Genomic DNA, 16,951 nt, shown 5'->3' on the forward strand with positions numbered 1-16,951 from the left:
TTCAGATGATTTCAGGTCCTTGTTCTAGAAAATTATTATTCATGTAAAAAACCTATTTTGTGCCAGGTGGTGGCGGCGCATGCCTTTAATCCCAGCACTCGGGAGGCAGAGGCAGGCAGATCTCTGTTAGTTCGAGGCCAGCCTGGTCTACAAGAGCTAGTCTAGGACAGGTTCCAAAGCTACAGAGAAACCCTGTCTCGAAAAAAAAAAAAAAAAAAAAAAAAAAAAAAAAAAAAAAAAAAAAAAACCAAAAAACCACTTTGTATGAATTTGACTGGCTTTCATTCACATCAACAATAAGCTGTGGACACTTTAAAATTCTGAATGTGCCTTCAATGAAGGTGATTTGAAACAGTTTCTAAAAGAATATAATTTTAAAAAGGAAAATAAATTTTTCAATAAATAATAAAATATTAAACTTTGCCTATTATTTGGATATTTGAGCAAAGAAAAATTTCACGTTTTTTTTTTTTTAACCTAACAAATAAAACTGACTTCCTGTTTATACTTCAAGAACAATGCCCGGTAAAGACTCAGAGCACACACCCAAAGCTGAGCTAAATTCCAAGAGTCCTCAAAGGTCAAACCAAATTGACCTAACTAGCAGTTGCCTTCTCCAAGACCAGTTAGGAAGAGGTGTTTAGGTAGAAAATAGAAAATCCAATCTTTGCGAGTTATTAGAAGGCATCCTAACGTGAGAAAAGGCAGAGTCAAATGGTAGATAATAGGAATGTAAGGAGACAAGCCCTACCTACTCTTTCAATTTCTTAAAACTGTGTGTGTATGTATGTGTTGTGTGTCTGTGTGCGTGTGTTATTGCAAAACCTGAACAGGAAACCACTCTTTTTCTACTGCTTTTTAAATTCTGTTAAAATTATTATACAAAAAGTTTCTGAATTATCAAGCTCCAAAAAAAAAAATGATATCCCAACTGAACCTACACAGGTTATGATAGTTACAACACTCAGCAAATGTAAAAGTCTGGTAAGAATTTGGTAAGATTGATGTCGATAGGAATGCAACCTGACTAATTTGCTAGTCCTATCTGACCAGTGGTTCTCAGCCTTCCTAATGTTGCCACCGTTTAATACAGGTCCTCATGTGGTGGTGGCCCCAGCTATGAAATATTTCTGTTGCTACTTCCTAACTGTAATTTTGCTGTTACTATGAATCACAATTATCTGTTTTCTGATAATCTTAGTCAACCCCTGTAAAAGGATCATTTGATCCTCCAAAGGATTCTCAACAAAATCTAAGGGTTGAGAACTGCTGTACTAAATGAATAAGTGTATCAGACTATAACTTCCTATAGTGTTTTCTGTACATTATGAGTTATGTTCCAACAGAAAGCTCTCAATTCTACATAAATAAAAAACATTTAAAATAACAATAGTAATTATGTAATGTATATCTAACTTAGAACCCTGATTCCACAACTTGCTAGATGCCCAAATTTAGGAAACAATTTACATCTCATAGACTTCTCCTAAAAAACAGAAAAGAGAAAAGCTTTGTATTAATAACAATAGCTGCCCCCATTTAGCAAACTCAGCAGAGTACACACATAAGCTGGCTACTTCTTTTTCAAGATGATACAAAGTCACCTGGTGATTGATGGGGGAGGGCCCAGGCCACTGTGGGTGGTGCCATCCCTGGGCTGAGCAAGCCATAAGGAGCAGTCCAATATGCAGCACCCTTCCATAGTCTCTGCATCAGCTTCAGTCTCCCAGTTCCTACCCTACTTGAGTTCCTGATTTTAGTGATGAACTATTATATGAAAGATTAAAATAAACCCTCTACCTCCAAGCTGCTTCTGGCCATGGTGTTTCATCACAGCAGCAGAATCTCTAAGGCAGCTATCAAGCTCTGTATCCGACTTAACATTCTTCTGGCACTACGTAAAATTTTGAATCAACTGTTAAACTTAGCAGTTGTGGCCCACCTGCTTTGAGAGAAAACTGCTAAAGGAAGCCTTTCAAAAGACCCTCACGGATCTGAAACTGGACTACCTGGACCTCTATCTTATTCACTGGCCACAGGGTCTTCAGCCCAGAAAGGAGCATTCCCCAAAGATGATCAAGGCAAAGTCCTCCCCAGTAAAATAACCTTCTTGGATGCCTGGGAGGTCATGACCCAACCCAGGAAAGAGCCAGCATTCAAGGGAAAGTACCTGACATTCCAAACCATTAGATAAAGTTACTAAACATCCCAGAGTCCTGAATTCACCCCTTCTCATCTAATCTCTTTGTTGATAACCAACTTTGGGGATGCCCAGTATTTGTTTGTGAGTAAAGGTGGGGCATGCTGTCTTCCTGCTCTGTGCCCGTCTTCTATATAAATTTCTATGTGGTCTGTTAGGGGGTAGTTTTGTGGGATTGAGTCTATGTAAATTTGACTGCTAGAACAAAGAGTGGATGCCATCGCTCCAAGGCCTCATGGTGAGGGGACTACAGCAAGGTCATTCTGTTGCCAGCACAGAAGTCAAACTGCTGAGGTACTCTGGGAACAAATCCCATTTCAAAGGGAAGAATTGGGGCTTCACAAGGTTTTTCCAGATATGACAGTGACTCTTCGAAAAGACAAGTGTTCCCGCAGCTCTGCAACACAGGTGGCCCCATGCGGACATGGATGTACACACTTCCCGTGGATCTGCCTGTTGGTCTGTCAGCTGTGCACTCAGTCTAGTCGTGTGCTCCAACACTTAGCAGTCCACTAGCTTCCACCGAAAAGCTAAGAATGTAAGATTTCCCCATCTACTAAACCCAATTCCCCTCACCAACGTACTTAGTTAATACAGAATTGAACCGCCTTTCCACAGGAGCACACTGCTCAAACCCACTCTTACGGGCAATATCACTCAGATCTGGCTCAGAATAAACACCCTGCAGTTCCTTGGAAGCAAGAGCAGTGTTTATGTCAACACAGTTAAAGTTGTAGGTAATTTTCAGAGTTGGTATAAAAGGCTGCCGTGGACATGCAAGAACACCCAATACAGGCAGAGGAAATAGCAGTTCTGTGTCCTCGAACTCACAGGCTATCATTATTATCAGCAAAAGGTGCACACAGAGACACACATAAATACAAAGAGAAAAGAAATTCCAGAGACTTCACAGAACAACAGTGGAGTTCTATGAACCACTCTAAGCATAAAGAGTCCACAAAAAAGAAAGCACACAGATTTAAAGCACGTTCAGAAACCAATCCTTGAGCCTACCTGCCTTAAGGTCCCAAGAGCTTTTTCCAGCACATGAATTCTCTGTTGCTGAATTATGGTGACAATAACAATAAAGTGAGACTACAACGTCAAAAACAGTCATTACTGACATTTGAAACTGCTCTCTTGAACTTTGAAATCAACTGCAGCACAAAGGAAAAGCTACGACCTATTTTACTTCTTTGTGTGTGCAAGCCAAAATAGAGTAGCTTAACATTCTGAAAAGCAGATCAAGAAAAATAATCACAAAAGAGGAAATATAATTGGGATGGAAGAGAGGGCTCAGAGGTTACAAGCACTGGCTGCTCCTCCAGAGGACCCAGGCTTGATTCCCAACATCCACAGGATGGCTCACAACCATCTGAAACTCCTGTTCTAAGGCATCTGACACCCGATTCTGGCCTCGGTAGACACCAAGCACACATGTGGTGCAAAGACAGGCAAACATCCATACACTTATAAATGTTTTAACTGTAAAAGTTGGCCCTCTCTTCAGGTAAAGCTATTCACTCAGGGTCATAGTGACAGAACCAACTGGCTACAGCATCCTGGCTTTCTTTACACTTCACTATAAAATAAAAGGCACAAGAAGTGGTACTGAGAGATGAAATGCTTTCCGTGTGTTTATAAAATAAAACACTTTTGTTAAAAATAACTCAAGGATAGTGTAGTACCTTCTACTGATTCAGGGAGAGCCTTTAATCTTACTGATGTGGGGGAAATGATAAAAAGTAATGTCCTGGGGCTGAAGAAATGGCTCAGAGGTTAAGAGCACTGGTTGCTCTTCCAGAAGTCCTGAGTTCAATTCCCAGCGGCCACATGGTGGCTCACAACCATCTGTAATGAGATCTGGTTCCCTCTTCTGGTGTGCAGGTGTACATGCAAACAACTGAAATATTTTTTAAAAAATAATGCCCTAAGACTATGGCTACTTTCACATGTTTATGTGTGGGTATACAGGAGGCAAACAGAAAATAAGCTGTAGCTAAGGTGAATGGGAAAAACCTAATGCAAAGGAGAAACTAGCCTTGAAATGAAAAGGAGTGCAGCATAATTTTACCCAGAAGCAAACGGGACAAAAGCTATGGAGACCTGTTTCAAGGAGAGCCAAGAGCAGGAGCATGTTACCTCATTCTAAGTACTGAGAGCTAGATCACTGGTTCTCAACTGGTGGGTCAGCCCCCTTTGGCAAACCTGTATCTTCAAAAATATTCACATTATGAGTCATAACAGTACCAAAACATAATAGTTACAAAACACCAACAAAAATTAATTTATGGTTGGGGGTCACCACAACATGAGGAACTATATTTAAAGGGTCACAGCATTAGGAAGGTTAAGAACCAGTGGATCAGACAAAGGAAGAACACACTATTTCCTATACTGATGTCAACTAGTAGTTAATGTTTAACAGATGGCACTGAGGTTACTACAGGAGGCAAAAGGCTCTGCTTCTTTGCTGGAGCAGCAGTCTTGGCAGGCTTTTCAAACACCAGGTTCCCACAGTGCACCAAAGCCCACAGGCTTCCCCTGCGAATTATGGAGAAGGAAGTCTTCAAACAAATTATCTACAAGAACCACTGTTTCTGCTGCTACCATAGGTAGATTCCTGGCAAATTCTACTGAGAACTTATCCCATCAGCCAAAGACACAATGTCTCCAAGGCCTAGAGCTCAGGCCCCAGGTTAGCTTCTTGCTTGGGTGCTGCTCAACCACAACCCTCAACTTGTGACAGATTTGAGCCAGATATGGCTGCACCTGCTTGTCATCTGGAGGATTGCCAGGAGGATGAAGCCAGCCTGGGTTACACAACATTATGTCCAAAAAAACAAAACAAGGCATGGTTATGGCTGTGCCAACATCTCTCTCTCTTGCTGCTTTATGCCCCACTCACTTTGACTGAGTTCCATGCAGTTGAGGACAGCTACCACTCTACAATGACAAGGACTGCCTTCTGCTCCTGATCCTTCTGCCTCCACCTCAAGTGTGTGTGTTCCTACTCTCAGATCAGCCAATTTCTTAAACTAAGAAATTCTCCAAATATTCTTTGCTCAAATTACTATAATTTCTCCTCTTTGTCTGGGGCCAGAGAAACAGAACCCTAAAGCCAGAATGGTAACTATGGGGGCAGTGTTCAGGGTTTTCAAGAACCTAGGATGCAACTAACACCTGGCTTAAAACCTGCCCAGACAAAGCATCCACAACGCCCAGTTTGATTTCATTACTAAACACAAACACTCCTTTTGACTGACTTAAACTTTAGTACTTGGGGGTTTCCCTCAGATCCTGGAAGAGTTCTAAACACCTGTTACCAGCTTCCATCCTCAAAGAGCTCCCCGTCTACTCTGACCTTAGAAAGGCAGATGCCCAGAGTTACTCAGGGCACTAGCACAGCAGTCTCCCACTGTGTGGCAAAGCTCTAATCAGAAAGCACACTGTGAGATTCTAGAAGGGCACCTGAGGGCTTGCATCAAGTGACAGCCAGCTTGAACAGTGTTAACTGAAGCACATTTTTTCTATTCCCTCTCTCCTCTACAGACCTCTTTTATCATTAACACAACTATATATGGACAAGCAGGACAATTAACAGGCAAAAGATAGAAATCTCAAAGGAGTAAGAGAACAAAGAATTTGACAAAGTTAAATTCTTGACACAGATGTCAATCATAAACAGTAACATCTACTGTGACCTGAGAGCGTTTCCTGTGACATTTCAAGTTGACAGACAAAACAACAGAAAAAAATGCACTCCACGGACGTGTGCTAAGTGCCAGAAAGTCTATTATCACACATGCCGGTGTTCTACTTGTTTGTTCTCGGTGGGGAAAAAAAAAAGTTTCACAGGAACCAAACATACGGAGTTTGGGGATTTTTGTTTTTGTTTCTGAAACAGGTCCAGTGTTAGAGCCCTCACTCCCTAAAAGCACTGTGTAAACCAGGCTGGCCTCAACCTTAAAACTGTGGCATCTTCCTCTTTGCTCTCCCAGTGCTGAGATTACAGGCAGAAACTACCCTTCCTGACTAAAACAACATGCTTAAGAACAATAATGTAAAAAAAAAAAAAAAAAGACATTTTTTAGTAACTTGTGATATTCAACATCACTGCTGCAAACAACTTTTTTTTTTTTTTTTTTTTTTTTTTTTTAAACAGCAGGCTGGTCCACAGGGTAGAAATGTATTGTCACATGCCTAGAGCTCACAAGGCAGGTTTTTCTCTAACAGTAAATATGCACAATTTCTTCCAGTACAAACAATTTCTTCCAGTAAAAACTGAGACAACTCCTTATAGGAAATATACAAGAACTGTGGCTTCCATCTGCCAGAAGGGCAGTTTAAGCAGCTGTGGGGTTTTGTTTCGTTTTGCTGGTTGGTTAGTTGGTTAAGTTTTTTTTTTTTTTTCTGTTTAACCTCAAACAAAGTCTGGGATGATGGTTCTCAACCTGTGGATCTCAACCTCTTTGGCAAACCTCTATCTCCAAAAATATTTACATTATGATTTATAACAGTACCTAAATTACCCTTATGAAGTAACAATGAAATAATGTTATCTTTGGGTTCACCAGAACACAAGGAACTATATAGTAAAGGGTTGCAGCATTAAAAAGGCTGAGGACCACTGTGTTAAAGGGTCTCAGTGTTAGGGAGGCTGAGGACCACTGTGTTAAAGGGTCTCAGCTTTAGGGAGGCTGCGAACCACTGGATTGAAGGGTTGCAGCATTAAAGAGGTTGAGAACCACTGGTCTGAAAGGCTTTAGGGCAGAATAACTATTTCTTCTGCTTTACTGATTGAACAAAAACTCCAATGTACCTAGTAAATTTCTAGATTAATTCACAGGGAAGGTGGATCCCACTATGCACTTCAAATTTAATATATTTAAAACCAAATTGTCCTACCTAGCCCCTTACCTTTCAAATCATTTTTTCTCTGCAATTATCCCCAGTGGCTTTGATAAAAGTCTCCATCACTACCCATAACAATTTTTGCTAGGTTATGATAATATATATTTAAAGCATCCTGGACCATTCACTTCCCAAAGGGATGAAATGTTTAGAATATACTCAGTAACAACAGTTTTCTACCACTGCCTTAATGAACCACCAAGTCTGTTATTTTGTAGTTGTGGAAGTCACAAGTCTGACACTGGTTTCCCTAGAGTAAGATCAAAGTGTCACCAGGGAAACAATACCAAAAATATCAGGGTCCCAATTCCAGGAACTGCCACTCACATAAAAACTGTCATTCTTCCTGAAGCACAGTGGGGAGGCTATTTCCACTGTACCTGGTGTGTAGTGTGTGTATGTACACGTGTACACACATTTAATTAGTACCAACTATATCTACTTTGTCAAATGCTTTTGTGAAACAATAAAGCCAATGACTGCTAAATACTGGTAACACAAGTTCTTAAAAGAGAAAAAGCAAGCTTCTCTCTCATTGTAAGTAACGACGCATTTCACCCTTTTAAGAGCAAAAATAATTTAATAGCCAATTATGATGAACAGATATCTATAAAAACCAATGTGCAAACATCTTCTCATTTTTAATTTCTCTGGTTCCCCAAAGAATGCGTTTAAATCATTCTATTCAAATCAACCCCATTAAAAAGACTTAAAAGTTGCTCTTTTAGGAGAGGATTTACAATGCATGTTGAACCAGCAGAAACCACTGCATGCTTTTCTTGACACTAAAATCCAGCTGATTATTTTTGTTTTCCAAAATTTGCTCCTATGTGTGAATATGAAAACTAACTACAATTTTTAAATTGACTCTAGGGATTAGAGATGTAGTCAGACTCTCCTAGCTGGCCTAAGGCCTGAGGGACATATAAACCATGCCTGGGGGCTGGAGAGATGGCTCAGAGGTTAAGAGCATTGCCTGCTCTTCCAAAGGTCCTGAGTTCAATTCCCAGCAACCACATTGTGGCTCACAACCATCTGTAATGGGGTCTGGTGCCCTCTTCTGGCCTGCAGGCATACACAGACAAAATATTGTATACATAATAAATTAGTTAGTTAGTTAGTTAGTTAGTTAATTAAAAATAAATAAACCATGCCTGTAACCCCAGCACTCAAGAGGTGGTAGGAGGCAGCAAGATAAGGTGAAAATTATGTTCAGCTTCATAGTTCATTAATGCCAGCTTGGGTTACATAAGACTGTCTCAAAAACATGCGTATATAATACATACATACATACATGCATGCATACATACATATATACAATCTAGTCACCAAGAAACAGTGATGAGCTCGGTATGGTGGTGCACAGCAGTGATCTCAGCATTTAGACCATAAGGCAGGGAAATGGTGAGTTTGTGTTAGGGTTGCAAGCCTAGGCTACAGAGTAAGACTACACACACACACACACACACACACACAGAGAGAGAGAGAGAGAGAGAGAGAGAGAGAGAGAATACTAATGAAAACTGAACATACCAAGAGTCAGGAGTCACAGGGATAAAATAAACTGTCCTCACAAATATCATAAACCAGTGTTTGGAACTGAAGAACTTCTAACTATTTCCTTCTACTAAACTTATGGCAAGACACAGGTAACAGCAGCAGAGCGCGGAGTGACCCATCTACCTGTGGCTCCATAACCAACAACTCAACAATTAAGTCACCAAGTGGCTGCCCATGCATGTACAGAAAATTTCCTGGTGTCAGTTGAAGGCCTCAGCACAGCCTGGACTCTGAAGGCACCATGTCCACTTCAAAGAGAATCTGAGCGCTCACTGTCCAAAGCTCTATCACCACTATCTGTGGTGCCTGGGAGCTAAATACCAAGCTGAGCTTTTTATGAACAGGCCCCTCACAATCACCTGGCATGATCGTCCCGGACAGTGACATTGCTCCAATCACTGTGAATGTCTTTACACTTTCCCATACCTTCAAAGACTCCCCATCAGCATACCATGCAGAAGCAAAATCCAACAAAATGCCTTTTGGTTTATTATGTTATTTACAATGTGTTATGAGGAATAGTGGTTGTAAGAAGAGCAAAGAAGCCAGGCATGGTGGCATCTCCCTTTTACTAGCATTTGAGAGACAAAGGGACCTACGAAGGGAGTTCCAGGCCAACAAGAACTTCAGTGGGCACTGTATGAAAAGAAGAAATGAAAGAATAGTGGTTCAATGTGCATAAACACAAGTGAACCATATCTTAAACCAAATTTAGAAACACACACAGTGCAGTCTAAAACAAAATGGCATAATCAACAACAGATTTTCTGGGCTGAGAGACAGTTCAGTTGGTAAAGTACTCAAATGGCATTGTAGGAAACCCTGAGTTCAATCCCCAACACTACGTAAGTGGTGGAGGGGCACACCTGCAACGCAACACACCAGGTGGCAGAGGGAGATCACAAGTTCAAGGTCTTTCTCTACTAGGTGGGCCTGGGAGCCTTGTCTCAAGAAAAAGTAAAAAAGTTAATTTTTTATATCTACCAGAAAAACCTGCAAATCTCTAATTATTAAAAAAGAGAGAAAATACTCAATAATCCTTGTTTTTAAAAAAACCAAAGTAGTATTATAAAAATCTGTATGAATAAATAAGTACAAATACATAGACTATTCTTGGCATTACCTGACAGAGCAGACACAGACTCTAAGAAGCTGCTATGATTTCCATAATGCTACATTTCTAGCCCCTTAAGTCTGAAGGAATCAAAGACTATTCACTATTTCCTTCTGCCACAGCATCCCTGTAGTCACTTGTTTGGAAGTTTATATCACTGAAATAGGATCTCGCAGAGCTGGTCTCAAACTCATTATGTATGAGAGGATGACTCTGAACTCTGAATCCTCCTACCTCTATGTCCCAAATACCAGAATTACAGGCTCCACTTTTATCATGTATTTATAAGACACGGATATTCACTGTTCTTCACTGCCTTGACATTCAAGAGTATCCTGACATAATGTGTGTTTCAGGATGTGTGGTGTACATGTGTATATGCATGTATTTATGAGCATGTGTGTGGAGGTGTGCATGCACATGCATGAATAAGATGACCAAAAGTAAATCTGGAGTGTCTTCTTCAATCCACCCTATTGAGACAGGGTCTCTCAACTGACCCTGGTGCTCACCAATTCGGCTCAACTGGCTGGCCAGCAAGCCCCTGGGACCCTCCCATCCGGCCCACCCCTCCCCGTGCTAAATTCCAGGCATGCTACTGCTGCCCCTGGGTTTTCACGCGGGTGTTGAGAATCTAAATTTACTTCCTGCTTGTGCAGCCAGCACCTTGCCGAATGAGTTGTCTTTGCAGCCCCTCTCATATTCTTAAGGTGCACAGATTTCTTGTTTACACATCAAAGCCCGAGCAATGACGCGAGCAACCCAGGAGCAGAGAAAGACCGACTGAAGGAGAAATTTCTTTGACTTCACTTATTTCAGTAGTTTAAACCTCCTATTTGAATATGCAGTTTACAATTACAACATTAATGATCACATAAAAAAAAAAAAAAAAAAAAACACGTGGAGCTGGGTGGTGGCGGCACAACGCCTTTAATCCCAGCACTTGGAAGGCAAAGACAGGTGGATGTCTTTCTTTGGAAGGCCAGCCCAGGACAGTCAGGGCTACACAAAGAAACCTTGTCTTGGAAAAACAAAAACAAACAAAAAGACCAGATGATCCTAGAGGCCGTGGCATTTTCTTGTTAGTGATACTACTGGGGAATCTTCATAAACAGGTTTTCTGTTTTTATTACAATATTACAATTTGCTGCATTTGTCAGGTTGTTTTTTTTTTTTTTTTTTTTAATCAAGCTATCCCAGGCAAACTATCTAAGAACAAAAGGTTTATTCCTTGCATACTTGGAAAAGTTAAAGCTATGCCACACCATACTCTCAGTTTTCAAATCAGCCCTCTTGTTTGTAGCACGTGGTACTGGGTGGCAAGAAAGGGGGTCGTGTGGGAGTAGAGAGCTGGGAGGGCAGGCTCCCTTTAGAACTGCCTCTAGCTAGAGAATTACCCTGGAACTGCCTGAGCACCATTTATTATAATGACTCCCCAGGGCCTGAACCCAACTAACCTAAAGACCTTCCAAAGACCTCCCTCGCACCAGGCACTTCTTCCAGTCCCACCCACCTCTCACACTGCCACCCTGGGTACCAATCTTACAACACACGGTTGTGACTAGTTTCTAGGTGTGAACCGTGTCTAAACGCTCAACTACTAAACACATTCAGAGTGAGAAGCTGGTGTGGGAAGCTCGTAGAATCCCATTCTCCCAATTCTTACAAACTCTAGCAAGTAGAGGCACCTGATCCAATACTGTTCACTCACCAGCCAGGAACCATCAGGTTAGAAAAAGAAACAAGAAACATCTGCTCTGGTTCAAACCACAGCTCCCCAAAGCATGGGGCTCCAGGACGCTAGCTAGCTACTCTGAACGCGGAGAAGATGGTGGAAAAGCCTCAGGAGCAGGCCCTCTGAGTGCCTACCCTTATTTCTCCTGCTCCATTTCCCTCCACAGCTGGCCACCGAAATTAGTACTCTTCTTCCCTAAAGCAAGTTATAGAAATTATAATTCCCACCCACAAACATGAGCCAGAAAATCTGGCATTTCATTTTAACTTTCTCCTCCCCTCTTGTACTCAGAGCCAGTAATGAAACTCTGACCAACCTTTTCTAAAGGATCCAATCGCTGTCATTCAGGCATACTGACCTGTACCAAGTGGAAGGCACAGAGACACCAGGAAGAATCTTTGCAGACAAGTTTGCTTGGCTTTTCCCCTCTATCACCGCACCTGACACACCTCTTGTCTGATTACACTTCTATAGGGCTAGCCATTCTTCAAACCCTCTGAATCTGCACGCCTCTTGTATCACATAATCAACTACGCAAATCTATACATGCACTATGCTTTTCTCCTGTAGGGTGTTACATGCAAACAGAGGAGTTTCACTCCTACATGTCTATTTCACCTTTTTTCTTTTGAGGGGATGGGATTGAGATGGGGTCTCACTAAGGTATCGCTGTTTTCTGGAACTTGGTCTGTGGACCAGATAGGCCATGAACGCCTCCGCCTCCCAAGTGTTGGGATTGGATTAAAGGCTGTGCTACAACCACCCTGCTCTATTTTAGTTTTTAAACTTGTTCCCCCCACTCCAGTAAAAAAAAGTTCATCTACTGGGTTTGGGTGTTGTTTTGGTGGCGAGAGTAGTCCTAGGGATTGAACCCAGAGCCTGATGCAGCATCCAATCTGTGCTGGTATCCAGACGACTGGAGCTTCCAGATATAACAAAATGAAAACAACGGAACACACATGATCTTGCTCCATCTCTTCTATCTGCATACACACGGAAGAAACTGTGAAGTGGGCGTAATTGAAATTCCAAAACATTGATGTCTTACAAATTTAGATACAATATCAAGAAACCAAATATGTAAATAAACTGACTTTTATAAGCACTTTACCATTTCCTAATCATTTAAATAAAGACTTCACATGATCTACACACCTAGAACAAGAAAATCAAGTTGATTAATACATAAAACTCCATGTTGCAATGTGTGTCTATGTGCCAGAAAAAGAGAAACAGAACAAACAAACAAAATCAAAGATGTGGCTGCTAAAATGAAATATTTCTTACATGTTGAAGCAGAGGACTTTTTCCATCACTGGCCAATTCTGAACTTACTCCGACATAACACAGGACTTGGCTATGCGCCAAGAACGTCACACGCCAATTACAGTGGCTAGAGCGTTGGGAGGAAACAACATCACATCATCCTGAAGCGTGAACAGGCAGAATTCACTACCACACCGACCAGGAAGAGGGTCAGAGCTTGTCTTTACACAGGGCTTGCTTTTAAAGATGAAGATGAAAACAGGAAAAAGATCCCAAGAAATGAACAATGCATGAGAAAAGAAGTTTACGTTCTTTTGTGGGCCAATGCTAAAGTCTATAACTATATATGTTTATATTTATATATATATATGTTTTTTAAAAAGCACTGGGGCCATTTAATAGAGATGACACAAATCCCAGCACTCCACATACTAGCCGTGCCTAACATACATCACAAGGACCAATTGAGAAGGCATTCGATGGTGGTAGCGCACACACACACACACACACACACACACACACACACACACAATGTGTTTTGAGTTTTTACCAGTCACCTGACAACACAATCAGGGTTTTCTAGGACAATGAATATCAGTAAGCCGGATGAAAAGGAAACCCTGGATTAGAGGTATCCTACTGTGTACAAGGCTGCTAGAAGAACAAGGAAAAAAGGCATGGTGACAGAAAATACCACTCAGAGTAACAGTGCAAAATCTGGGGTGACCTTTTGATTTGGTGCCTACGTGATTAAGAAAATATTAAGGTTGTTAAAATAAAGAAGAGAGAGGTACAGCGATTCAGAATAGAATGGCAGCCAGTGAGAATTGATCAGAGAGAAAAGCAGCAGCAAATCTCAAGGTTAAAGAAAATGAGCTGGTGCTGCAAGACCAGGACAGAGGGCAGAGGGGGCAGGCACAGCTAGAAAAGTGAGAACCAAAACCACGAAGACCCAAGCCAGGCAGGATCATTGGGGTGCTGGCTCAGAGCAGGTAGAAACCACAGTCCTGCACCAGGCAGGAGCACTGGGTGCTGGCTCAGAGCAGGTAGAAACCACAGTCCTTCACACGGGACAGCGCTTCAAATGCAGTAGAACCTCCAGTTATGAACTGAACACACATGAGACTGCTGTGCAAAGTATGCAAAACTCGCAAGGTGCTGAAAGCTACTAATTATTCTAATTCAATTCCCAACAGGATACAACTAATAAAGAATACTTATAATTAGATATTTTTCCAGTATCTCAAAACTAAGAACCGTGAGTTCATCTTCTTCTGAACCCACACATCTGACTTCAGGGCATTTCTTTATCCTCCCTTTGTTTACTGACAGTCAATTCTCAATCTCATGCCCACTCCTCCCACTTTGCCTTCTCCTTCTGATCCCAGTTCTGGAAGAACAACTCCTGACGAAATCTGAAATGGCTATTCTTAAATCCCAAATTGGGATTTTAGTACTACATTTTTGGTATGTAGTAAGTTTTGTGTTCTTTACCCTGGCCAAAACAAGACAAAACCAAAGTCAAACAAACAAAACCCAGAAAACAAAGGAAAAAGAGAGAGGGCTAATAATAATTTAAATTGGTGATATAATCTAATCCCTTGTGCTTTTTGTTTAAAAAAAGAAAAAGAAGGGGGGGGGGGGGAACCCACAAGATCCAAAACAGAGTTGTTTATTTCTGACTACTCATAGGAAGGAATGTGTTCAGGTTAAACTAGAAAGCAAGCTTTCCCATCAGCCATAGGACTGCCCTGGTTTTGGTAGTAGGAATCTTGGAGGGCCTCAGGCAACTACTGAGCTCCAACTTCAGCCCTTACTCTCAGTTTCTGAAAACACACTCAGAACATTCCCGATCTTCCCTGCTTCAATAACTAAAAGTGAATGGATTTTATGTGCTATTAAAAGTATTTTCCTAGGCTGAAATATTCCGCTCATAACTTGTTATCCTTCACGGGAAAGAACAGCTCAAATATTTTACTATACATGGATTTCGCATCAAATATATAACAATTATACTTTATTTACATCTTACTATTGGTTATATTCCTTAAACTACAGTAGTTGCCCTGCTTAATATACTATAAGACAGCTGTATATTTTTAACACCCATGAAAGAAACAAAATTTAATTTTAATTTCTATTTTGTATGCTTTTCAACTTACAGAGGTTCAGCTATTTTAATATGAAACCACCAGAAACTTCATCTCCAACAACACCATGATAGTTTCCTACACCTCTCCAGAAAGTTCTGATAAGGCCGTTCCATTCAGGAGAACAAGGCAGAGCCAGAAAAAAATGCAGTTCTAAGACTCAGCACACCCACAAAAGCAAAGAAGCCCCAGAAAGGTCAGAGGCAGGCGCTCTGGGCCTCCTCTGACTGACCACAGAATCAGGAAGACACTACTTAAGCCTTTATGAAAAACAGCACCAGCATATTGTTGCCAGAAATAACTAAGACACCACAGAAACACCTCTTCGTGTCTTTTAAGCCCAGTTTCTAAATAGAACGCTCACAACTAAGTCTATGATCGAAGGAAAGGCATGTTTAGAACAAGATGGTTGCCTGTGATTACTTTAGTAGTGTTTTCCTTGGAAGCTATCAAGATTAGCATAAGTAATACATTTTTAATAAAGTTAGTTGCAGCATGAACCTGCTCCCTTACAGTGTTATTACTAGCAAGTCATGCAGTACCGATATTCTCCCACTTTCAGAAGTCTCCCTAGGGGTCACCTAGCAAAACATTTCATCCGCGCTTTCCTTATTTCAGTACAGACTTCTAGGCACTAATTTTGTATCACACTTCATCAAAAGCAACCTCAAGTTTAAAGAATTAAAAGCTGCCATATGGTATTAAAACTTTAAAACATGCAATAAAGAAAAAGTAAGCTTTATGTAATCTTTAGGCAGTCATTCCCTCCTGTAAACACTGACGGAGCTCTATGTAAACACTATTCGACCTGCTTCATATGAAAGTATCACATGTGGCCTTAGATATTGTGAAAGTCTCAGCTACTAAGTTTCAAAACACTGGCTTGCAGGTTCGTAGGCCGGGCACGGCAAGTTCGTGTTGGATCCGGGCACTTGTGAGAAGGCAGGAGAAGACTTGAGTTCAAGGTCAGCTTCCCCTACACAGGGGGGTTCTACAGCACCCTGAGCTACAAGACAAAGTCTCAAATCACAAATTACACAATCAATTTTTTAGGGACTTGCTATTGAAAGTGTGAAGCCCATTTTAAATAGTGGCATTTAAAAATAAAGTATGAAAAAAAGTGGAGGGATCCTACACTGTTGGCTCAATAATCGATATTCTACATACGATTCCAATTTCTGTCGATAAATATACTCCTCACATGCACCGGCAAAATCCTGAATGGCTGACTGCATACACTTGGAACTGGGTTACCCAGAGCAGAAGGAGAGTAAACACTGGGGCTGGGGAGCAGAAGCCTGAAAGAGGGCAGGAGTCGTGGGTCTTCATTGTTTGGCAGCTTTTTCTTTTTTCTTACAGAGCACGCAGTACTTTAGTAATGAAACAAGTCCATTGCTAAGAGGATTCCTCCTCCTCCTCCTCCGAGCCCAAATTCTTCAGAATTGTAAAGGCACAGCTGTGGTTTCACGATTTTCAAGACAAGCACAAACGAAATAAGCTGAAAAACACCTTGTCTCTGCAAGACAGCTCTCTGTGCTTCTACCTTTTTCTCCCCGCCGGGGTCTAAAATGCCAAAGGAGCAGACGCGCAGGGCACTTACCGTGGACGCAGGAGACGCTCAGACAGCAGCAGCGCCGGCTCCCCGTCCCGGAGCGTCACGACCTGCGTAGGCGGGAACCCTCCAGGCCAAAGCAGCGGCAGGCCGGCGGCGGGCGGAGCGCCGCAGACAGAGCCGGCAGGGCCGGGCACGGCGTCCGCCAGCGCCCGCGCGGAGGGCGGGGCCCGACCCCGCGACCCGCGGACCGGGGCAGCCTGACTGTCCCGGCCTCCAGGACCGCCGGGGAGCTGCGCATGCGCGGGGCGCTCCCCCTCCCCGACAGATGCCAGTGTCAACACGGCCGGGAACGCCCCCCAACGCTCATCCCGTGTGGACTCCGCCCCCTCGGTGTCTGCCCCGCCCCTTGACCAAACAACGCGAGACTTGCCGAGGCGGCCGGCCGCACACGCAAATC

General features: G+C 42.1%; 1 protein-coding gene across 2 annotated transcripts in view; it reads right to left on the bottom strand.

The window, feature by feature from the left end:
* Pcmtd1 (protein-L-isoaspartate (D-aspartate) O-methyltransferase domain containing 1) overlaps positions 1-16,709 on the bottom strand; it is a 66,225-nt gene extending 49,516 nt beyond the window's left edge. For both annotated transcript variants that reach the window (XM_038346925.2, XM_038346924.2), the window contains exon 1: positions 16,540-16,709. The gene's annotated coding sequence lies outside the window, so the exon portion shown is untranslated. The remainder of the gene's footprint in view (positions 1-16,539) is intronic.
* Between the last annotated feature and the right edge of the window lie 242 nt (positions 16,710-16,951).

This window comes from Arvicola amphibius, chromosome 11 (genome assembly GCF_903992535.2).
Source record: "Arvicola amphibius chromosome 11, mArvAmp1.2, whole genome shotgun sequence".
Lineage (NCBI taxonomy): Eukaryota > Metazoa > Chordata > Mammalia > Rodentia > Cricetidae > Arvicola > Arvicola amphibius.